Source organism: Orcinus orca, chromosome 5, assembly GCF_937001465.1.
Source record: "Orcinus orca chromosome 5, mOrcOrc1.1, whole genome shotgun sequence".
In the NCBI taxonomy this organism is placed as follows: Eukaryota; Metazoa; Chordata; class Mammalia; order Artiodactyla; family Delphinidae; genus Orcinus; species Orcinus orca.
In genome coordinates, this window is record NC_064563.1 from 71948344 (window position 1) to 71973199 (window position 24856).

Sequence of the window (24856 nt, forward strand, 5' to 3'; positions counted from 1 at the left end):
TGGACTAGCGATAGAGAACAAGAGAAGATTCTTGAGCAAAGGAGTTGACAGTCATTGTAAAGCTTCTCAGGATGACTATACAGACTACCATCTAGAGTGTTAGAGGGTGGCTGAGGGCTCTCTCAGAAATCTGGAGAAACGGGAGTGCATGAAAGGGAGTAATTCTTTTGAGATTGTTTGCTTCTATAATGATTATTTCATTCATTTACTCATTCAGTGCACATGTACTGAGTGCCTACTTTGTGCCAGGCACCTTCCTAGGCACATTGGGTATACACCAGTGGAAAATACAGGTTCCGTTTGGCTGTCCTGAGCAGTAGTTTGTTCCCATGACTGTCACTTTTGTAGCGGAGCGGAGCGCCAGACCACCGAGACTGAGTCTGTTTCTTCCCGTCGCGCTCTGGGCTTGGCACACGATGGGGGCTCAAATCCTGCGGCCTGAATTGATTTATGGCCTTGGTGCAGCACGAGAGCTAAATACACAGAGCAGGAAAGAAAAGGCGATCTCGATTGTGAGACCAGGATGTTGCAATGAGCGCAAGTGTGAGTCTATGTGTATAGCCGGGGACGCATCTCCCCAGAGCGCCTGGCATGGTGCCAAGCTGCAGGACCCACGCTGTCCCTTCCTGCGCGCTCCAGCCGGCACAGGCGGTGGCCGAAGGGCCTAGCGCAGCCTCTTGCCGTCCGCGGGCCTGGCGCCGCTCCTCCTCGCCGCGGGCGGGGCCGCTCTCGGTGCCGCCCCGCGGCCTCCGCTCTGGGAAGCGCTGGTGGCTGGCGAGGCGCCGGGTGGAGCGGGAGCCGCGCAGCGCCGGCCAATCGCGCAGCGGCAGGGGAGGTGCCCCAAAGGGGGAAAAAAGAAAGTGAGGCGGAAAGTAAGAGGCTCGTTGCTGGAAGACTGGCCGGATCCGGGTACCCGGGACTCTGCTTTGGCCAAGCGCACCGAAAGGCGCGGTGCTGGGCGATCCTGCACCCATCCCCGCCGCCTTCGCTGCTCCCGCTCTGCCTCCCAGGAAAGGTGAGTCTCGCGCGGTGATGAGAGCTCGGGGGATCACCGATCTAGAGAATCTCAAGGTGGAAGGATTCTTACGCATCGTCTCCTTCAACCCTATTTTACAGAAGGGCAAACTGAGGCACAGAGCAAGGCAGCGGCTGGGATAGATCACAGCTAAGTTAGTGCCGTGGGCAGGACTCGAACCCACTGTCCAGAGTCCCGTCTTCGCTTTGTAGGCATTTAAGTAACGCAGTTGTGTGAGTGCTGCGCGTCACTGCAGCCCTCTCCCAGCTCTTTAAGGGATGTACCCCGGTATACCCCCGGCCTTGGTCTCTCTGGAGTGCTGCTGTGAACGGTGAGGATAGAAGGGGGCAGTGTGTCCCAGCGTTGCCACTGGGTATCACGTTGTTTCCAGCTTGGACCTGTGACAGCCTGGGTAAAGACTGCTTGCAGCCTCTCTTTCTCTTCCGCTGACCTGTTTTCTCAGAAAGATGCCCCGCCGAGGGTGTCCGTCAGACTCCTGGTAGAGTCCGTGGAGAGGTGAGGGACGTCCGGGCGTCAGTCACCTCGTTTGGTACAGTGCTCTCTCCAGCCCCAGGCGAAGCAGGGCGGTCGTCCTGTGGGAAATAGGATGCTTCTCTTACAGGAATAGTTGACCTCACGGAGCCATAGCCCCTGTCACTTCTAAGTCCTGGGAGGGAACAAGGAAGCTGAGTTAAAGAGAAAAATCACAAACACAAAATCAAACTTCTGCCGTTCCCTTTAAGAACCAGTTCCCAGTCTGTCTTGCCTCCGCCCGCTGGTTGTGAAATTGTGAAACACCGCTAAGGTTAGCTACCAGCTGAGAAGAAGGATTTACCTGGCCTTTACTCCAGCTCTGCCACCTATTAGCCGTGTGAACTTGGGCAAGTTATCCATCTTTCTGATACTGTTTTGTTTTGGTTTTTGTTTTTTTTCCAGCCATAAAATGGAGATTTTCACGGTCACAATGAGCCCTTTGGGCACTTGGGAGGATGAAACGGGATAATTCAAATAACATGGTTAGCACAGTGCCTGGCTTGGCACCTGTTCAGTTTGACATTGATGGCAACAATTATAAATGTGACTGCATAGTAACCTTGGAGACAGTGGGTTTTTAGGAAGCTGAATTTTCAGATAGAGTGACTTTTTTTTTTTTAATCTAGATGTTGTGTTTTTTTCTTCTTTGGAGTTTGAACAGCTCTTTTATAGTGTTTTCTGAACGCCCTCTACATGTGACTTTGATCGTAGATGCTTGACTTGGTGTATAAAAGGTTTCCCAGTGATGCCAATGCCCTGCTAGTTTTCAGGCCAAGCCTCAGGTCTGTGAAACTTTGATCTGAGGCATCCTTTACCGGCAAAGAGGGTCTTGAATTTGATGAGAGGTAGAAAGACAAGAGGAGAAGTTGCAAGTTTCATCTATGTCACAGACTGTTCTAAGCCTTTTATTCCCCCTGTGTCAGGTCAGACAAGCAGCTTTATATTTCTCAGCTAATATAGGCAAACAACAAGATCCCCGTGTGTTTCTTTTGGATTATACAGTGATGCTGCTAAATTCAGTCCCTTTTGGACACAAACTTACCTCATATAAACACAAACATCCACATGTGCCCTCACCAGGCTTCCTTTATTATTGGCATTATTGGTATTTTAAAGTGAAATAGTGTCCTTTACATACCCCCCACCTGGCTCATAACAATTGATTTTATTCTGATTGACTTCATACAGTTTTTACTATCATCTGGCTATGCCATAAGTCCCTGAACTGAGCATCCAGTATTTATAGTTGGCTACCTGCTCCACAGTCCATCACATATGCCTGTGTTACTGATGTATGCAGAGCAGGGAGGTGATACACCTTGAGGAAAGGAAAGAGTTTGGTGGTACCCTCTTAGGTAGCTCCCGCACCAGATTTGCAGAGGATTGGATCGCTTGCTTCCGTCAGCCTGTTCCGTGTGCATGCATTGTGATGAGCTGGCCAGGATACATCTGAACGCGTGCCTGAGAGACTGGGGACTTGTAGGGAAAAGGAGAATGTTCAAAATAAGGTCAGAACAAGGGGATGGGAGATTGAAAGCTAATTCCTTTTAGTTCTGGTTTTTTAAAGAAAGGATACTCAGTTATACCCTTTCTCCTTATAGAGATTATTTGTTACCAAATATATATATATATATAAAACTTTAAAATTTCCACAGTGTATTCCATATATATTATCTTCCTTGTTACTTGCAGTAGCCTTGAGAGAAGGACATGGCAGACATATTAATAGTGGAAGGATAATATAATGATATGATAAAGTATGAAAAAAGCTAGTTTTGTCATCAAATTCAGATTTCAGCTCTAATTCCTATGTAGCTGGGTAATACTAAGCAATTTATTTCACCATTTAGAGTTTCTGTTTTATCCAATTCTAAAGTAAAAAAAAAAATGCTTACCCCAAGGATGCGTGTGAGGATTAAATTAAGTAGAATAATGTAACGTACATGTAGTGAGTAAGTGCTCATTAAATGATATTGCTTCTTAGTTGATCTCAGTTTATTGAGAAAATAATTGAATAAGAGTCAGAGAAATGAGAAGTTGCCCAGGGTCACATGGTTCATAAGTTTCAGCCTTGGGAATACAGATCACAGCTTTTGACTTCTAGTTAAGGGCTTTTCCATCACACCCTGTCGTCTCTCCAATGAGATCTTTAACAATTTACTTCAGTTGTTGGGTTGACCTTATTTGTTTGGTGATTTCAGGGTATCCTTTTTGTCCCAAAGAGGATATTTCCTTGCTAAGAGAACTATAGCGGGACCAGCTCTCAGGAGAGGAAGTTTCAGGGTGATGCTCTCTAAGGCAGCCTGCCTACTCACATGTGTTTGAAGTAATGTACCTTCAATTTCTAGGAGTAAGCGTACTATGAAGACATAAAGCTTAGAATTGTGTCATGTTTTTCTTCCTGTTCTGAGTGGTTTCTTGTTTCTGCCATCCTCGTGCTAATACACAGGCTGTTAAGATTGAGGAATGAATACCATGAGTGACCATACCATTTTTCTCTTCTTTTGCCAATTCCGAAGTCGGAAAGGATGGAATATAGTGAACAGTGTACAGAGGCAGCATTCGCAGGAAAGGCCACTGCTGGCTGGTGATGCTGATCATTGGTCTGGAGTTTCAATCCTCCCTGTGGAAACTGACGGCTGCAGGCTTATGTAGGAAAATGAACAGATCTGTTTCCGGCCCAGGCAATGGGGCCATTTATCAGTTGAGACTTCCCACAGGCCTTTAGGTTTCTTTGCTTTGCAGCAAGCAGACAGGCTTGCAAAGGCAGTTTGGGGAGAAACGCTGTGCTCCTTGAGTTTGGCCTTTGGAAGCATATGTTTGCTTTTGCCAAAAGGTAGGCAGTCAGCGGCATCTTACCTGGCACAGTTAGAAAAGCAGAATGTAGCTGGAGAAAATCAGAGGAAGAAGCAGAAGAAAAAAGTAAAGGTTATCTCCAATATACACACAGTTTCATTTGTTGCTCAACTTGGTCAGGCTTTTGCTGGTGACACAGATGTAGGATCTGTTGAGTCACTATTGTCTTGTCCGTGAAATATTAAAGAGAGCCACCTACTGTGCTCTTTGCTCATTTTGGAAATTGATCTGTGGGAGAAATAAAAACCCCAAAGAACAGGAAGGTTACAGAACATTTGGTATCTTATATTTTGGGGATTAAACCAGGTTAGCTACTGATTTGCTCTTTTTTTTTTTTTTCTCCTTTTTGAAGGTGAGAATGCATGGTTTGCACTGACGAGGTTGTTAGGAGACCTCCTTCTAGCCTGACCACGTTCTGCCTAGCTCTAGCAGCTGTGGCAGTGTGGAGTCTTAGCGTCTGGAGGGTACCTCAGGCAAGTTATTATGTTGAGATGTGCCTCGGTCTCCTCAGCTGGGAAACAGGAACACTGATGCCTACCTAGAAGCTTGAGTCTCTTTCTCAGTGCCTTTCCCATAGGAGGCGTTTAATGAACATGAATTCTTTCTTCTGCCATGAGTTCTTTCAGTTTATTAGTCTGTTCAGTTGTGAAAATCAAAATTTAATAGCTGCCCTTTAGTGAACTCCATCATGGCTTGTACTGAGTGTTTTACGTCTGTCATCTCATTCAGTCCCGGCAGTAATCCTGTGTATTTTTTGAGGCACCTGAGACTCAGAGAGGTTAAGTAGCAGGACCTTATCGCATAGCACAAAGCAAGCTCCAATGCTGAGACTCATCTCTGCATTTCATTTCAGAGCTAGGAAAGACCTGAAATTGTGCAGCCCCTGGACTAGAACTGAGGACCTGAATTAGGACCCATGACCCACCCCTCCCCATCCTGTCTTTCTGATCCTGGTATTATCTTGCCTGTGCCTGGGAAGTCGCTTTACCTTTGGGCCTAAAGTATGAGACAGCTGGTCTAGTTCATCTCTAAGGCTCTTCGGCTGCAATACGTTGTTATATTTTTTTTAAGATTCCTTTCAACTCTGAAATTCCATTGCCACATCTCTTTGTAAAAGTCAAGGCTAAAGATTGAAAGGGGAATAAAGAGAAAATACCCTGCTTGTATTATGCCAAGAAATCTATTTTCTGGTTAAACAGAGGAGGGCGAGGGAAATCAGTATTCATTGGTGCATGTATTTCTGTCATTTCATTTAAGCATAAAAATAACTCTCAGGTCCATATTATTGTCTACCTTTTACAGATGAAAGAACTGAGGTTCTGAGAGACTTAGAGAATTGCCCACAGTTATCCAATTAGTGAGAATTAGAATGTGCGTGCCTGAGCACAAAGCTCTTCGGTCTACTATCCCATGTTTACTAGACAGCACAGCATAAGAGCTGAGGACTCGTATAACTAGATCCATAAATGTCCCCTCCCTGTGTGCTCACGCCGCCTCAGGTGCCATCTCCTTTCCCCTGCTTTCCTTCCCAAACCTACTACTCCAACCCCATCTTGATTCTTCCCAGTTTTGGAGAACCCTTTATATGCTTGTAACATATTCTTTCTCTCTCTATTATAGTTTAAAAAAAATTTTTTTAAGTTTCTTTTTTAACTGTGGGCCAGTAATTTGTCCCTTTGTCTTCTTGTCCAAGTCCCTGATTAGCACCCAAGCAGCTGAGGGCATGGTTTATCCTGCCCCATGCCTAGCACAGTGCCCTGTACCCAAAAGGTTGAGTTAAATAGATGATGGATTCATGCTGTGTCAGGTACGCCCAGCATTGGCTTTCTAGTTTTCTCATACTTTATCATATCATTAATTATTTCAAAGGCCGTCTCTACAGACTAATAAGGTGACTTTATTTTATTTTTTTGTAATTTTGTGGTCACAAAATCAGACAAATTATAAGGAGTCACAGACTCTAATAAGATTGAACATCACTGGCTCAATCATGGAAAAAGACATTTTTATCCCAATAGTACAAGACATTTTGCAGCAAGCACAATGAAGGATGACACTGAAGTTCATGCTTGCATATACTGACAGCAAGGCCAGTGTCAAGTGTCCTAAATAAATTACCTGAAAGAAAGTAGGAAGTTTCCAGGGAAGTGGGCAGCTGCAGTGAGCTTTGATCTCACTTTCTAAAAGCAGTGAAGAATTCATACCAGTCCAGCTATTATTTGATATAATTGGACATGAGGGCAGGTGACCTTTTATGTCTAGTTTATATGTAGGAGATGCCTGTAGTTTCTTCCTGTCTGACACGTAAGTCCTTATGATGACACTGGCTTCCTCTTTTCCCAATCAGTGCTAAAGGCAACAGAAAAGAGAACCCGTCATTTCTGAAAATGTTCTTTTCATAGATAACATAGTTCCTTACGCCAGTTATGGTTAGATGCTATGGTGACCTAAAATTGTGGTTGTGTAACATCATGGGCTTTAGCATCAGACCACCTTCCCTGGATTTGACCTTAGACAAGTTATTTCGTCTATCCCTACTTTATTCTCATCATCTGTAAAAAGGGGATAATAGAACTCATTTCATCCAGCTTTTGGTAGGTGTCAGTCAGGTGCCAAAACATTTGTTAAGAGCCTGGTACGTGGGGATTTTAACCTTCATTATGATTAACAACTACAGAGATATTCAACTGCATGCCCAAATCAATATTGGATTAGAAAGTAGAAGACCTAGATTCAAATTAACAGTTTTTTTTTAATAGAATTTTAAGCCCTGAAAATGCTTGTTATTATATACGCACATGCACACAAGTATTTTTTTCTTACAATAATCTGAGGTAATCAAAGTAATTGTTCTCAACACCATTCTACATCCCGAGTCTGAGAGGCTAAATATTTTCTAAGGTCACACAGCCAGCAAATAGTGGAGTTGGGACTTGCACCCTAGATTTCTAACTCCAAGGTTATGCTTTTTCCCCCTCAAGCATTCAGTGCAACAGCCCTGATACTGGTTAGTGGCTTTTCCTTCTCTAAGAGTCCTTTTTCTAACCTCCAGAGTGAGGAACTTGGACAAGGTCCTCTCTAAGGCATGTTGTTCTATGAATCTGTGCCTGGAAGGTAATGACTTAGGAGACACTATGAAAAGCTAAGAGTAGATCCGTACTCTTAGTTCCACAGAGGCATCCACATGTCAGGCATGTGGAGCATCATCAGATCCAGATACCCGGCAGCCTCCTTGGCCTCAATGAGAATCACAAGTGACCACTGCGTTAGGAGTCACATCCATAAAGACACTTTCTATGTCCTTAAGGATGTGATTCTGCTACATTCCCACAACCTGCAAACTGTTTTCTCCCTCTGGATCCAGGTTTGGGTGTGGGAGGAGTACACAGACACCTGGGTTAGGCACAGTGACATTTTTTGTTTGGGAAATAAAAAGAGAGCTTTTTAAAAAAAATATAAAGCAAGCTCTCTATCACCATTAATTACCATAATCTTCTACAAAGCAGTAAAGGGATAAAATATTTAGCTTTAATTTGGACTGTAACATTATGAGTGCATATTTTCTACTTTCTTCTTTTGAGCTAATTTAGTGCCCATGGAAGAAGCTAGACTCTCATTGAAATAGATATAGGTGGTTTTTCCACTTAAAGAAATGATGGACACTTGAGAACGATAATACACACTCAATAGCTCTTTTCTGGAAGATTAGACTTCAGTTTTCCAATTACAGTGTGAGACAGTAGCAGGGTTTGGGGGTTGAATGGATAAAGTGGGTGGTGAAAAGTTGGCTGGCTTTGAAGTCAGAGTTGGGTTTGAATCCTAGGTACTGCTTGCTTAGCCTGTCCAGACTTAGTTTCCTTTTCTGTAAAATGGTAATAAGCCTGCTCTTGCTATCTCCTGGTTAGATAGACCTCAGTATCTATATCTATTCCCATCTCCACTCCTGCCATTCCTGATCTCACTTACCCTGCTCAACTTTTTCTCTTGTCCATAGCGGTTGTCACCTTATCAGCTTCCACGTACTACTTAATTAATTTGTTTAGCCTGTCCACTGTTTAGTTTAGCCCCACTAGAGTGTCAAATCTACAAGGGCAGGGACCTTTGTTTTCCTCACTGCTGTATCCTGGGTGCCTAAAATAGTGTCTTAGCAAATAGTATCTGCCTAAATGATGCAAATAGCATCATGAGTAAATGATGAATAAATAAAAGTATAGATGTTAGTATTATTTATCCTCAATGAGTAGAAAAAAATAGATAAGGAAATGAATTATATAGATATATAATAATGAAATAAAAAATTTGTTATATATACACACACATATATATATATATATACACTTATACACATATACATATATATGTGGGCATATATATTTAGAATATTGACCATATATTTAGAATATTGAAGTATAAATTTATGTGTATGCATATGTATGTGTGTAGATGTAAGTGTGTACATACATTTAGAAGTTATCCAAAATTGCCTTGGGAGGCAGAGGTGTTAAGGTAATTCCTTACTGTTAGCATTACTAAGAATAGTTTGGGAGAGATACAAAAAAAAAAAAAAAAAATATATATATATATATATATATATATATGTGAACGGACAACAAACAAATAAACAGAAGACATACAAGTGATTTCAGGGTAAGAAATAAGGGGCTGAGATTAAAACAGTGACAACAGCAACAGTGTTGGAGGGCTGTGGAGGAGAGGCAATTTTAAATAGGGTAGTCAGGGATGACACCTCTGAGAAAGTGATGTCTGAGCTAAGAAAAAAAAAAGCCTGAGAAGGAGCCAGGGTCGATCTGTTCATGGTTGAGGTGGCAGGGCCTGGTAAGAGGGAGAGAAGGGCTGGAACTGAGGTTCTAAGATAAGCAGGGGCTAGATCAGGCTGACCTTACAAGCCAAGGTAAGGAGTTTGGATTTTATGCAAAATGCAGCAGGAAGTCACTGAAAGGACTAAAGTAGAATGATGACCAGGTCTGACATATTTGGAACCTCAAACAGAGAGTGAAGGAGAATGGAAGAATTCATTTCTAAGATGAAGAGGTAAACTGTGCTGACCTCATGTAGGTTCCTAAGGACAAATGAGAAGACAGTTCAGTCTCATTGATCTGTCATTCATGGCCTTTCTTTCCCATTAGAATGTCCAACAAAACAACAGAAAAAAGCAGGCTAAATAGGCAAAATCAGATTCCTTTTCCTTTTCTCAAATGGTATCATGATTTTTTCCGAATGCACTAAGTAATAGATGGATATGTTAAGTGCTGTTGATCAATTCAATTCAGCTGGAAATTTTACAGTTCTTGTGTAGGTGTTTTATGTAATCAGTCCCTCAAAACACTGGACCTAGAGCTATTTCTTTATGAGATTTTAGGTACCAGTTTCTGAAATCCGCCATCCTGAAGAGTGAGTGTGTGAAAGGCAAGTTTAATTCCATGTTAGATCAATTTCTTCTTTCTGGCTCTAAAAGTCTAAAAGGCGCCTAAGTCTTCTCTCAAGAGGTAGGACTCCTCCATGAAGTCTTTACTGACACACATGCATATGCAGGCTCGTACATGCCTTGTAATAATATAAGCTTTACAAATATTAGCTTATCAAAATCTCAGAATAAGTTTAAGAGAGGCAGGTACTATTATAATCACCATTTTACAGGAGAGAAAACTGAGCCCAAGCTCACAGACTTAGTTGACAGTAGAGTCAGTATTTGAACTTGGGCAAGCTTAACCACTATACCATACTGCCCTGTGATTGTAAGAAGTGACCCTGAATATTTTATTTACCTCTACTAGTCCCACTTCACGGTGCCTCCTGTGAAGGAATAGCTCAATAAATGTATTGAATCAGTGAATGAATGCGTGACCTTTTAAATTGCATTATTTCATTAGCATATAGTAGTAAACGTGTGGGTTTTAGACTGAGAAAACCTGGGCAGGGTAATGCTACTTACTACCCCTGGGCTATAGTAAAATTACTTCACATCTCTAAACCTGTTTCCTCATTTGTGTTATTGGCATAAGGATATAGAACTGTTTTAGGATTAAATATGTTTATAGAGTACTTAGCAGAGTGCCTGCAATTTAATTAGTGCTCAGTCCACTTAAGCTATTTTTATTTTTTGAACTAAAACAACCTCCCCAAACATGCTTACACTTACATACTCCTTAGTTTTTCAGTTGTGCTAGTTTTATTCACTTCCTTTAAAAATCAAAGCCAAAAATCCAATCATATAATCAGTGATGTTAATTTTGTTCCAGGATCCATCCTGGTACCTTGCCCTCAGCATGGCACTCCTGGGGAACTGCATGGGGGCAAAGGTGCTGTAGGACCGCCCTGTTCCTCTACTCCAAACATCCCTGCAGGCAGCACTGCCCATCCTTCTCCCCAGCCAAAGCTGGCTTGCTGAAAAATTATTTTATATTCTGGTGGTGGCCCCAGAGCATTCTGGGTGACAAAGAAAAAACAGCCGAAGACTCAAATTTTGTCCCAGATAACACCTAAGGCTAATTTACACAGCTTGCCAGACGTTTAGGACCCCTTCTAATCATAATCACTGATATTGATCCAGTGCTTCTTGTGTGCTAGGAGCTGTGCTGAGTGCTTTATTTTCATTATCTCATTCAATCCTATTTCCAACCTATGTGAATTAAACCAGGGGGAAAATTTAGAAAGTGCCACAGTTGCCTCCTTGTGTGTATTGGGGGCTGTGATGATGAAAGCAAGTATTTCTTATGTGTGTTTTTCTCCAGATTTTTCTTCCAAAGCAAACTGTACAGGGTTGTAACACCTGTAGAGTCTCCAGGGACCTTCCCTGCCGGCAGAGAAATGAGGCAAAGACTGTGTGGGGAAGGCAAGCAGCTTCATTCTAGTTGACAGTTTATTTTGCCCTGGAAGAAGCTGGCAACTATGAACTCAGTCCTATTTTGTTGGCTGCATTTACTTGCTTTTTTGTAAGAAACCAATGTGGTGCTGATTTACAATGACTGCTATTTATTTATTTAGTTTTTTGCTTTATGAGATATTCAAAAGGTGTAATTTTTATTGTCCCACTTCTCCCAAGTTTGATGATTTCCTTGGAGGAAAAGTACACACACACACACACACACACACACACACACACACACACACACGAGAACAGTGCCTTAATCATAGTTGACTCTCACTATTTGTTGAATAAATGCATAATAAAAAATAAAAATCCTCTTTTTTTCTGAGAATGGGAGCTACTATGGGATTTTTTAATGGTGACATTTCAATATGTAACTTTCTTTTAAATGTTTTGTTTAAAAAATTAGTTTCAGAGGGAGATTATTCTCAAATATGTAGCATTACTAAATGTTGGTGACTCAGGACAGTTTATTGGAATGGGCTGTAATTCCTTTAGAATTTATTAAGATGAGATCATTTACCTATATACTAAATGGCCCCAAACTGGTATACTTTAAATTTGTGTAATCGGATTTTCATAAATTTTCTGTCTGCTTTCTCTTTCATTGTCTGCTATTACATCTTGCTTTCAGCATGTCTTGCTCTAGCAGTTATCTATTCTCCATACAATTAGCTGTTTCTGCTCTATTGTGGACTATGGGGCCAGCTAACGAGTTTTATTAGAACCGCATGGATAATTCATTTACTCTTTTGGACACTAAGCATTTTTTGAGATCCTTCTGTAGTTAAGACACTGGTGAGATTTGGAGATTAAAATGCAATCACACTAACACAACTCCAGAAGAATAAGAATTTATAGATCATTGTGAAAGATAAGATGCACCAGAGGTTGTAATACAACTTATATAATATTTGGATTAGTCTAAGAGTATGTGACAGAACTTTTAAAAGATATGTGGTAAAATATTTTGACGTTTCAAAGGAAGAGGCAACTGTGTCACTCAGGAAGTGGTTTATGAGGAAGTGGTATTTGAAGTAAATCTTGAAATGATGGACAGGCAGGTTTTGGACATAGATTGGTGGGGAGGAGTGACGTATGAGCTAGGGTCCGACCAGGGAAGCAGAAATGATATGGATGAATGAAATGGAATGTGGAATTTATCATAGGGATTAGTCTTACAATTGTGGGAGAAGGTGGGCAAAGAAAACCCCAAAAGGGGCAGTTGGGAGTCACTAAGGACCCTGAGAAGGAGCCAGTGAGGAAGTCTGTTGCCCCTGCCTGTGTTAGGCGGGCAGTCAGGAAGAAATGCTGGAAGTGGTGGGGCTTCCCTGGTGGCGCAGTGGCTGAGAGTCCTCCTGTCAATGCAGGGGACACGGGTTCGTGCCCCGGTCTGGGAAGATCCCACATGCCGTGGAGCGGCTGGGCCCATGAGCCATGGCTGCTGAGCCTGTGCGTCCGGAGCCTGTGCTCCGCAACGGGAGAGGCCGCAACAGTGAGAGGCCCACCTACCGCAAAAAAAAAAAAAAAAAAGAAATGCTGGAAGTGAAATGCAAGAGATCAACCTGGGGCCAAACTGCAGCCCTTAACTATCTCTGTCTGGATCTAACCATACTGTATTGGTGGCCTGAAGAAGGAGCCGGTGCTCTTAGCCATGGAGCTTCATACTTACCTGGCTTTGGGCATGAAGAAGTTGAAGCAGGGGATCTAGCAGGAGCTGAAGGAGCCGTGGGCCTGGCTGCTGCCCCCACCTAGGAGGTGAGCCATCAGATCAGCAATAAGGTACATGAGCTGCAATAGCACCCAGGTGCCTAGACAGACCCTCCCAAAGCAATTGCTACTGCTTCACTTCTTCCCTCCAGATCTCATGCACATTTCCCTGTGGTCAACCCTAACTTAGAACAATGCAGAGAAGGGGGTTCTGGAAAACATAATTCCAGCTGAACTAAATTGACACAGTTAAAAACCACAAGTGATACGACAGATAAAGGGAACAGGGTGAAAACATAAAGGGAAGGAGGGAATCGGGTGTCTTGCTGGGGCAGCCCAGTTTGACCAGGAGCTGGTATATGAGCACTGGGGTCATTGAAGAAGAGACTTTAAAAAGGTGAGTAGAGGCTGTATTTTAAGGACTTTACATACTCTGTTGAGCAATTTGTGTTTAGTCGTGTAAGACAGGGAGAAGCACTGAATATTCTTGAGCAAGGGAAGGGTGTAATCAGACCTGTGTTTTAGACAGGTCTGGCAATGCAAAGCATTGGAGCTTCGAAAGGGAATAGGTGGGGCAATTAATGAGCATTAGAATAATCCAAGGAAGAAAATTTGCATTCCCAGAGCTCTTTTCTATTCTCACGAGGGAGGTGACTCAGAGTCATCATAAGAGGTTGTTCAGGACCATCCTGGGAATAAAAAATATTTGTGTACATTGCAAGCCAAGCTGATTTGACCTAGGGCTAATATTGTCAGCTATAATATCCTCATGGCATACCTAGATCACTGTTCTTTAAAATCCCCTGATGCTTCTGCCTGTGGTATGTGAAGAGGAAGAGAAAGTGTATATGAAATGAAATTGGCTTATGAACCACGTCAGTATCATTTTGAGAGGAAGAGCCTATAAAATAAATATTACTTAGTAAATTTCACTTAGTAATAAATAAATTTCACTTAGTAAAATAATGCTTTTTGGTTTTACTGAGTGGTAATAGGAGTGTCCCCATATGTCGGTCCAGTGCCTAACAATCTGCAAATTACTCGCATGTCCGTTATTGCATTTGATTTGACAACAACTCTGCAAGGTCAGTTTGGTCTGAATTCGTATAAGTGAGAAAACTGAAGTTAAGATGTGATAGCCATCAAGCGACCACTTAGCCCCTGATGACTCAAGAGCGCTTACTGCAGTTCCATAGATTCATTCAGTGGACACCTTTCTATCACTCATCCCTTCATTTCACTCAATGCACCATTGCCTGATAATTTTCTTGGGACACATCTCTGGTTCTGCTGTGTCCCTATTCTAAATCTGTCCTTAGTTTTTGGACTTCATTACCTTTAAGGTCTGTTCCCACCCAGAGAGCAGGCCCCTTGTAACCCAGGTGTTACAGTTCCAGCTGTCTGATTCCTCACCCTCCTGCAGGATTTTTCCTGCCTTCCCTCAAAGTGCAGAACACCAAACACAGGGCAAAGAGGAAAGCCTTCTTTACAAGAGCATACCTGAGCAGGTACATTAGCATCCCCAGGAGATCCACACGATCTTTGAATTAGACCATTCCATAAGTCTTCCCTGACAGTGCTTCCAAGCACATACTCCTGAATGTTTGAAAATCATACCTCCTGGCTTTCTACTTGTCAAAAGGCAAGTAGCTCAAAAAGCAAGCAGCTCACTCACTTGTCTTACCTATTCAAAACACACTTATACCCAGTGCTGTATCGCTGAGATTTCAACAGTGAACAGCAAGTGAATAAGAAAGCTATAACCTCCAGTCAATGCACCCCTGCAGTGTTTTGTCCACTTAGGGGGTCCCTATGGCTTAGCAAGTTAGGGTGACAGCTTCAGGTGCTATACTTTGGGACATCTAGAACTGTTGCTGTTATTAATGTAGAGACACGGCTCAGGAGAGCAGGAAGGGGCATACAGGAATCAAGCTTTCTAGTTGCCATTAAAAGGAGTACTTTTTCTTTTCTTTTAACATCTTTATTGGAGTATAATTGCTTTACAGTGGTGTGTTAGTTTCTGCTGTATAACAAAGTGAATCAGCTACATGTATACATATATCCCCATATCCCCTCCTTCTTGCGTCTCCCTCCCACCCTCCCTATTCCACCACTCTAGGTGGTCACAAAGCACCGAGCTGTTCTCCCTGTGCTATGCGGCTGCTTCCCACTAGCTATCTGTTTTACATTTGGTAGTGTATATATGTCCATGCCACTCCTCTCTCACTTCGTCCCAACTTACCCTTCCCCCTCCCCATATCCTCAAGTCCATTCTCTAGTAGGTCTGTATTCATTGCAGCTCTATTTACAATAGAGCTGCTCAAATACAGCTCTATTTACAATAGCCAGGAGATGGAAGCAACCTAAGTGTCCATCATCGGATGAGTGGATAAAGAAGATGTGGCACATATATACAATGGAATATTACTCAGCCATAAAAAGAAACGAAATTGAGTTATTTGTAGTGAGGTGGATGGACCTAGAGTCTGTCCTACAGAGTGAAGTAAGTCAGAAAGAGAAAAACAAATATCGTATGCTAACACATATATATGGAAACTAAGGTAAAAAAAAAAAAAAGGTCATAAAGAACCTAGGGGTAAGATGGAAAAAAGGAGTACTTTTAATGGTTCTCTGAGAATACTGAATCGTAGGGTTGAAAAGACTAAATTGCTGGCTTTGCAAATAGGCTAGAAGAGGATGTCCCTGGTTTAGTCAGTCAAACCTGTCTATACCTGGCCTTCCAAGTTCTAGTACAGTGTACTTTCTACTATAATATGCTGCTTCTCCTGCTTTGGTTCTCCCCCATGAGAACTGCCCTCATTTCTCTCTGCCAAACAGGTGGGTTTTCTGTTTCCTGAATTTGCTACAGTGTGTAGGGGAAAGTTGAGGAGAATTGAAGGCTAGACTTCTAGTAATAAAAAATAATAATATCCAAGAAACTGGAGTGCTTTCTATGTGCCAGGTGCCTTATAAAGTTATCTCACATGATCCTCATACCTCTGATTCCGTAAGATGTCTTACTGACCCCATCCATGAATAAGGAAACTGAGACTCAGCATGGTGAAGAAGCTTGCACAGCTATAGAGGATTTGAGGCTAGGTCTGTGTGACTCCAAAGCATATGCTGAAGCCATGTGTTTTGATTCACTGTGTTGCGGTGTCCCCTCTATGTCAGGGACCCATCCCATAGCTTACACGCACATGAGAATCTTGTAAACAATCTTTAGTTACTACACTGATCTGTCCGACAGTTCCCCAGAAACCCAGCTTGGGTGAGCTAGCCCATGGTCATTGGAGTTTCTGGCCTCTTATTGCTTTCCATTCTCCTTTTTCAATTTCCTCTTAAGCCTAGCTAGCATAGGAGCTGCAGTAACCAACAGATGCCAGTTCTTCCCATTTTAATGGCATTTTCATTTTCTTAGTATGCTTTTCTCACTATGAGGTTTGGAGAGACAAGTAGAGAGCTCTGTGGAGACATGGAAATGATGTCTCAAATATCGGAACCACTGGGTTCAATGTCCAAAGGTGTCCATAGAAGAGAGAGGCACGTTCCTGACATGGTTCCAGAGACCTCAACCAGGACAAGTAGGTAGAAATTCCAGGGGGTCAGAGTCCTGCTCAACATAACGAGATACTTACACAGTTCGGGTCATATAAAAGTAAACTGGTAATGATTTCACCATCGCTAGAGATATTTAAAGAGGCCCCGTACATCCACTTGGCAAGGATCTTACAGGGAGAATTGAATATCGCAAAAAGAAGTTTGAATCAAAGTGACACTTGAGGGCCTTTCCGGCCTTGAGATTCTGTCTTGAATTCACTTAGAAACTTTATCTTAGGAATAAAGGTTTGCCCTTGTTACAATTAACACCAACTAGTGATATCGCCTCCTCCCTCCCCACTGTGCTTCCCCCGTCTGAACAACCACTCGATTTAGGACGGGGACTCAGGATGAGGAAGGATGTGGCTTCTTCCCGCTTGGCAGCAACTCCGTGTCAGAATGGAAGACTTGTGTCTGCGCCTGGCACGGATCCGTCGGGCCCTCTTACCAGCCCAGTCGTGTCTGTGACCAGAGCACGTGGGAGGTGCACATCCGTGTAGAAAAATCTCCCACTGGCTGCCAGCTCTGGATTTTTGTTTTGTAATTACTAATGAATGCAGTCTTGCCCAGGGCAGACCTCTTGGAGGAATGAAGACACACCCTGAAACAAGTCCGAGTCAGACCAGTTAAGCATCCCCCGCAAAATAATCCCTCTGCAGTTGGCAGCCTATGAGAAAGTGCCTTTGAGACCAGTTTCTTCTTGCCATTTCAAAGGAGAGCCGCTTACGGGCCAGGATGTCAGCAGTGCAAAGCTCCTGTTTTTTTTTTTTTTTTCCTATTTTCTTTTTTTTTTTTTAATTTTGAATTGGCTTACTACTAATCTGAAAGCTGTGCTGTTCAAAAATGATAATCCTTTGACTTAATGTCAGAAGTGAGACAATACTTCTGTTCTTGAAGGAAGGCGTGTTAGAATGATAGAAAGTGTCCAGGAGTTGATTAACATCCTGGATTTGAAAGAATAAAAAGTTACCCAAACTGGCAGTGGTCATTCAGACCAGTACTGCGTGTCAGAATGGACAGTGCTTTTCAATTAAACGTGGTTCTCTTTCCCTTCAGGACTTATAAAGACTTAACCAATCTCCAAGCCAGTTCAACTTTTTTTTTTTTTTTTTTAAATGAAATGCTATAGCTAAGTATACTTTGCTCAAATCTGTCACGTTTGGATATCTCAAACTGTGAAGTCCCTTACAGGGATGCTTCAGGAACTCACAGCTATCTGGTCAGGTCAACCCCACTGTCCTTAGGAAATAAACACGTGAGAAACTTCATAGGTGCAGGAGTTTCTTTAGGGATCTGGTTCCACACTGCCTGAAGGTAGTTTGACCAAGATTTCATGCATACACCATACATCTTCACAATATCTTGGGAAGAGAACAACAGCTTCAGCTCCTCTGGCAGCTGGCTCATTGTTCCTGGGCCCAAGTAGCCGTCCTCCTGTGACACAGGACCATTGCCTGTTTAGACATGACTCTTTCCTGGGATATAAATGGTGTGTTATTTTTATGGGACAGTTATATTTCTTAGTAGTTTTTCAGAGTTGGGAGGCAGCATGGCTTCACGAGAGAAAAGCTTGAATTGGGAATCAAAAGCCATCTTTTCACATTTCACAAGCAAGCTATTGACCTCATGAAAGTCACCTCTCCTTCCTGGGCTTCTGCTTTGTGAATAGTGTCCCAAATAACATTGTTTGACTTCTGAGGCCCTTTCTGATTTTCTAGAGGTCATCTTGATAAGAAGATAGATAAAGGGGGCGGGGAGACAATTAAAAAAACAACTAATTGTAGGATAAGGCTTAGGAAAATATGTTCTCTATTTTAAATAGAGGAAGCCTTTGTTGCAGCAAGCTTATATTGCAAATATATGAAACTTCATCTGTATTGTATAATACAGGGTGTTTGGATTTCCCCTGTCATTTCTATTTGCTAAGACCTGACTAGAGATATGAATCATAGCCATGAGGAATCTTAGAAATCATCATGTTTAATTCACTCATTTTACACATAAATAAACCCAAGGCCCTTACCCAGAGTTACACAGAGCCTTGAACTCATCGCCTGCCTTCTTGGGCAGTTCTCTTTCTAATGCATCGCCTGTTCAGTTTATTTAACAGTAATGAGCCTTTAGAGAAAGAATCAGGCCAGATTCTCAAAGTTGATGGCTTCTAAACCATATTTTAGTGACTATAAGAACATGCTAGCAAGAAGATTTGATTTATGTATGTGACTTATTTTCCCCATGGTAAATGTTTTGGACATAAGTTCCCTTTTGTGCAGCTCTCTTTCTGGCCAACATATAACACCTTTCTTTCTCTTAGGTTTAGGAGGTCTCTTCTCCATGGAAAACTTATAACTCATTCTCAGTTCCCTACCAATTGTCACTCTGACAATTCTGATTACAGTATTTCTTACGGTAAAACCTCAGCTCTCTGAAATGACTCAGTTCTTTCTGGGATATAGAGCATTATGAAAAGTTAAGATTTCAGTTCCTAATTACCAATTTTGTAATCATGGGGTAGCCACAAACACGGGATAAGATTCAACCTATCCTGGATTATAGGTCTGATTATTTCTAACAACCAGCTGACCTTGGATCAGTCATGTCATCTTTGTACTTTTGTTTTTCTCTCTGTTTAGTGAGGTAGTTGACCCAAGGCCTTCCACAGGTCTTCTAGGATCAAGGATCTTGTTGTAACTGTTTTAATAGTATGTCTTTCTAAAGTGTATTCCATACCACACAGCTGTCTTATAGTGAGTATCCTGAGAAATTATACCTTTAATTAATAATTCAAGGCCATTAGTTTGAGCATCAGTTACTTTTTACTGTGCATAATGATGTCCCCAGGACCTAGTGAAATATGTAAGACTCCAACACTATGGGGCCCCAGACCTGCATCTCGCTGTTTTTTTATTTTTCTTCTTGCTTTTTAGTTTTCTTGTTTGGCTTTTTTTTTTTTTTTAAATCCTTTGGTAATTTAATGGTAACACTTTGAGGGGAAACTTTTTTATTGATTGATTTTTTTGGCCACGCCATGTGGATTGCAGGATCTTAGTAACCTGATCAGGGATTGAACCCACGTGCCCTTAGCAGTGAAAGCACCGAGTCTTAACCACTGGACTGCCAGGGAATTCCTCTTGTTTGCTTTTAATAGCTCAACTTTCCCAGTGCCATCAACATGCCTACTTATAAAAGATTTGCCTTCCGTCCAAATTTGCTACTCTTCTGTGCTTTGGCATAAAAACTCAGAAAACCAAGTTGTTAGAATGGAGGTATGAGGAATGCAGTGTAAGCAAAGTTGATTAATGTTTTTAGGTTGATGTAGAACTCATTCTGGCTGCTGTTAAGAGCACTGTTATTGGCTACTGAGTATTGATTTGGTGATTGACACTATCTAGTAATTGAGTTACCAACTGTTGAGGTATAACCATATGCCTTTGATTCTGTGTGTTTTGCTTTCCTCCTCTTTTATTGATAGATGTTATGCTTCTTAGCCACTAGGATCACTTCAGGGTTTTACTGTGGTTTTCTGGGTAGATGCTAGGGACCTTACGGACTTTTTAATTAATACTAAATTCATAATTTCCTCCTCAACATTGTTTTATGAAACTGTAAAGGCATAGAGTACCGTTGGAAATGTGTTACAGTAAACACCCATATAACCACCGCCTAGATTCTACCATTAATATCATATGATACCTGCTTTATTACTTATGTATCCATTTATGTATTTATGGGTGATATTTATGTTTTTCAGTATTTTCAGACTTATTTAAGGAATTGACCTGGAGCCACTTGCTAAATGAGATTCATAGCCTATCCCAAAGAACCATAATGCCATATTCACAGATTTCACTGATTTGGACAGACCCAGAAACAAATACTGACAGAGGCTTTTTAGACATCCTTACCTTAGATACCTTTTATCTTCTTTTTCACTAGTAACGATGTTGGCAGAGGAGTCAAGGAACTTGTCCATTAGGGCTGGCAACTTGCTTGAATTTCCTAGGCATCCTGTGAGTTCCCTTGACCTCTGCTACCATGCATTGACTCTGTGCCGTGCCTTTTCTTGCAGGCAGCTGTGCAAACCCTACAAGCCTCATTAGCTTCCTTTTCCAGTATATTACATTATGAAATGTTTCTGGAAATTATCAGTTTTGGAGAAACAAATACAAATTATTAGTGATTCCACTGAACCGCTGCTTGATTTTAGGGTTCTGAATGCCTGAACTGTAAGAAGCCTGGGACAGACCATATTTTGTTTTGGTCCTACGCAAACTCATTTGAAGAAAGGGTATTCAGCTGAGGATGGGCTATGATTTGCAGAAGGCTGTTACATTAAAGAACAATAATGATTTAGGTACTTAGTTATAAATATAAAATTGGGGAATATGGGGCTTCCCTGGTGGCGCAGTGGTTGGAAGTCCGCCTGCTGATGCAGGGGACGCGGGTTCGTGCCCCGGTACGGGAGGATCCCACATGCTGTGGAGCCGCTGGGCCCGTGAGCCATGCCCGCTGAGCCTGCGCGTCCGGAGCCTGTGCTCCGCAACGGGAGAGGCCACAGCAGTGAGAGGCCCGCGTACCGCAAAAAAAAAAAAAAAAAAAAAAAAAAAAAAAATTGTGGAATATGAATAACTTTAGATCAGACCTAATTTCTAGAATGTATCATTCTGAATAATTTATTTTAACAGGTAGAATTTGCCTATCTTGTTGGGGATCAAATGTACACCCCAAACCCCCCCCCAAAAGGGATCAAATCCATATATCTCCATCATTTTTCCCTGGCTTGTCGTTCTAGGCCCATTTCCCATAATCCCTTGTCTGCTCCTTGCAGACTACACTCTAGTCTTACCAGATATCTTGCATTGGTCTAAATAGCTCATGCACTTTTTTGCTTTCAGAACTTGGCTCAACTTATTTTCCCCTTTTGCAGTTCCTCCTCCTCGTTCCTTCTCCCCCTTCCTTTTCACTCCCCCATTCTCCTCTGTGCGATCTCTCTGAAACCCACCACCTACACAGACATACACATCTATTACCTCTGCATCTCCACCTGTTTCAGTACAGGGTCTTCTCTAGGAAACCTCTCTAAACCTATGGGCTAGAAGCAATCACATCTAACTTTACATTCCCATAGTCCTTTATTTACAAATACACTTTATCCCTTAGGCTGTTGTTTGTCAATCTATGGTCTGTGAAACAGAAGCAAAAGCAGCCTCTGGGGGTGGACTAGAAAGATAGAATCTTGAGTCCTAACCTAAACTTGCTGACTAAGAATCTCCATTTTACCAAAATCTTTACATCGTCTTTATACACATTTGCGAAATAGCATCTTAGAACAGATATCCAGCTTTGCCTTTCACTTGATTGCTTTCGTGTAATGGATTCTGATAGACCGTGTCTTGTGATCAGGGACTGTGTCTTCTTCCTCTTTTACCTGCAGGGCCCCGAGAATGGCTTTGCATGCAGTACTGGCCCTTTAGTGTGTGTTGCTGAATGAAAGCCTGTGCTTTCAATGAGGAGGGTATGTGAGGGAAATATATATGTGAATGCAGGGTATTTTCATGATTCTTTCAGTGAGATATCTTTTAAACTGCCTCATTCTTGTCATTGCCATGGTTGGGTTTTACAGCTCCTGGTCAAAGGGGCTTACCCCATTATCAAATCTGTTTCCTCCACTCACTTCTTTGAGAAGTGCTACAATTGACATGGGGTATTGGAGCTTTCAGAAGCTCATCTGAATTCACTGTTCAAGGAATTACATTTAAGGCACAGAGAAACACTTTGTATCTGTATTTTATTAATAGAGTTGTATCTGTACAACTGACATAATTGTGTATTTGTTTCAAAAATTCGAAGCCTGATCACAAGTCAGAGTACGGTTCAGAATCAGATTTTGGTGCGTCTGATCTCAGGAAAATAATGTTAGCTGGTTAGATTTGCTTTTTGAAAATTCAAAAAGGGAGAAGCTTCATAACTTCAAAAGGGCTTTTTTCTATCTCCTGTTATAGATTATCTTCAGATTCTTTCTCCCATCATCTCCATCCTTCCCACTTTGCCTGGAGTTATTATTTTTCTTGTCTGTCCCTTCTGTCTTCTCTTCTAGTCACAATGTATTTGTTGTGTAGTTTTCTTATTCATTCTACTCATTAGTCCCATACTCAGAACTTCTGAATTGTATAACTCTGATGATGTCTCTGATCCTTCACAAAAATGCTGAGTGTAAAATTACAATAAATATAAATAAATAAATTAACATATACAACAAAATAAGTAAGTCAAATAAAAATAATAAATCTCTAATAGCGGGGCTTCCCTGGTGGCTCAGTGGTTGAGAATCCACCTGCTAATGCAGGGGACACGGGTTCGAGCCCTGGTCTGGGAAGATCCCACATGCCGCGGAGCAACCAGGCCCGTGAGCCACAACTACTGAGCCTGTGCGTCTGGAGCTTGTGCTCTGCAACAAGAGAGGCCACGATAGTGAGAGGCCCGCGCACCGCAATGAGGAGTGGCCCCCGCTTGCCACAACTAGAGAAAGCCCTCGCACAGAAACAAAGACCCAACACAGCCCAAAATAAATAAATTAAATAAATAAATTTAAAAATAAATAAATAAATACTCCTGTTCTCTGTTTAAAAAATATATGTAATAGCAATAAGTAAAATAAGTATAATAAAATAGATACAAATAATGTAGTTATAAATAAAATAAATATAAATAATATGACTGTAAATTAAATAAAATAAAGTAAAAATAAAATAAAAAACCAAACAGTAGACTTTTTGACTTAAGTAAGTACAAGCCCAGTGGAGACTTGCTTATTTTTCCTGTTATTAAAAACTCATCTTGACTATGTCATGCCTGTTAAATCCATTTCTTTTAGATTATTAAGGTGAAATTGTTTGAATACTTCTTTCTACTTATAGTCATTAATTTATTTAGGGGATATTTTCTAGGTCTGTGCTCTCCATGTGGCATTGTAATGAATGAAAAAATGAATTATAAAAGACAAAACAAAATTTGCTTTTCCTTCAAGTCTTTAAAGTGCTCACGATAAATAGAAGAGATGAGAAATGTTGAGGAATAACCATAATACAATGTACAATAGGATAGATACTAACAAATGTTTAACAAAATTGTCATAGAAGTTTTATTTAGAGAAATACAGGAGGTATTCAGTTTGCAGAAATGACAGGAAATTTTTTAGACTAATGAGGGACTAGTTTCTATGAATTATGATTACTGTTATTCACAGTAACATTCTCATTCTCCTTCTCTCTCTCTCTCTCGTTCTCTCTCTCTCTCTTTCTCTCTTTTCTATCTCCCTTTCTCCTTCCAACACTCCATTTCTTCCTCCTTCTCAAGGTCTCTTTTTACCTTTCTTCCTTTCTGTTCTTACAATTTTTTGTCTTTGGTGGACCAGTGTTTGCATGATGTCTGAAAGCCTCCGAAGTCACAGAATTCTCTTTTTAGAAGTCATTCTACAGCCCCTTTTCATGAGCCTGTCCTCAGGCTGTCTTGGCTGTACAATTAACCATTGATTTGTTTTCATAGATACCAATACTCGCTTGTCATTTTAAAATTTGTTTTGCCTTTTCTTCCAGAAGTTAATTTGGCCCTTTCTTCTGGTTTTCCTGCCAGTTTGTAATAATAAAAATTAGCCTTTCTCTTGTGCATCTGTGTTTTAGGGGTTTTTCCTTCTTATTTTGGTGAAAATTGTATGTTACTGGTTTAGGAGATGTTGGGGAAATATAATTAAAAACAAAACCTCTCAACTCAGAAATCCTCTTCACAAAGGTAAGAGAGAAATAAAACACTTATATTATTGAATAAGCATTAAAATAGAATGTGATGCCAATCACAGGCTGTCCACTAAGAAACTGTAAAAACAGAAAGAAATCTCAAACCTTTATATAACCAAGCGGCCCACTGCATACATGTTTTCAAGATAAACAATAACTTGTTCTCAAGTAAGAGGACTTCATAGTATCATTTGTCATACATAGTTTATCCTGACATTATTTGGTAATGGAGGTGACCATCTGTGTTAGTTAATTGGCTTTATCCAAAGGAAAAACTTCTCATATCTTTAATTTTTTTAATTATAATTTATTGTGGTAAGAAGACTTAAAACAAGATCTACACTCTCAGCAAAATTTTAAGTCTACAGTACACTGTCCGTTCACTATAAGTACAATATTGTACGGCAGACCTCTAGAGCTGATGCATCTCTCTTAACTAAAAGTCTAGGCCATTGATTA

At 41.3% G+C, this 24856-nt stretch overlaps 1 protein-coding gene across 3 annotated transcripts in view; it reads left to right on the forward strand.

Moving 5' to 3' along the window:
- The first annotated feature begins 859 nt into the window (after positions 1-859).
- The window catches only part of IL1RAP (interleukin 1 receptor accessory protein), a 124856-nt gene continuing 100859 nt past the window's right edge, over positions 860-24856 (forward strand). The window contains exon 1 of one of the 3 annotated variants that reach the window (XM_004278753.4): positions 860-1015. The gene's annotated coding sequence lies outside the window, so the exon portion shown is untranslated. The remainder of the gene's footprint in view (positions 1016-24856) is intronic. The other 2 variants (XM_033403711.2, XM_033403709.2) reach the window with 2 other exon arrangements.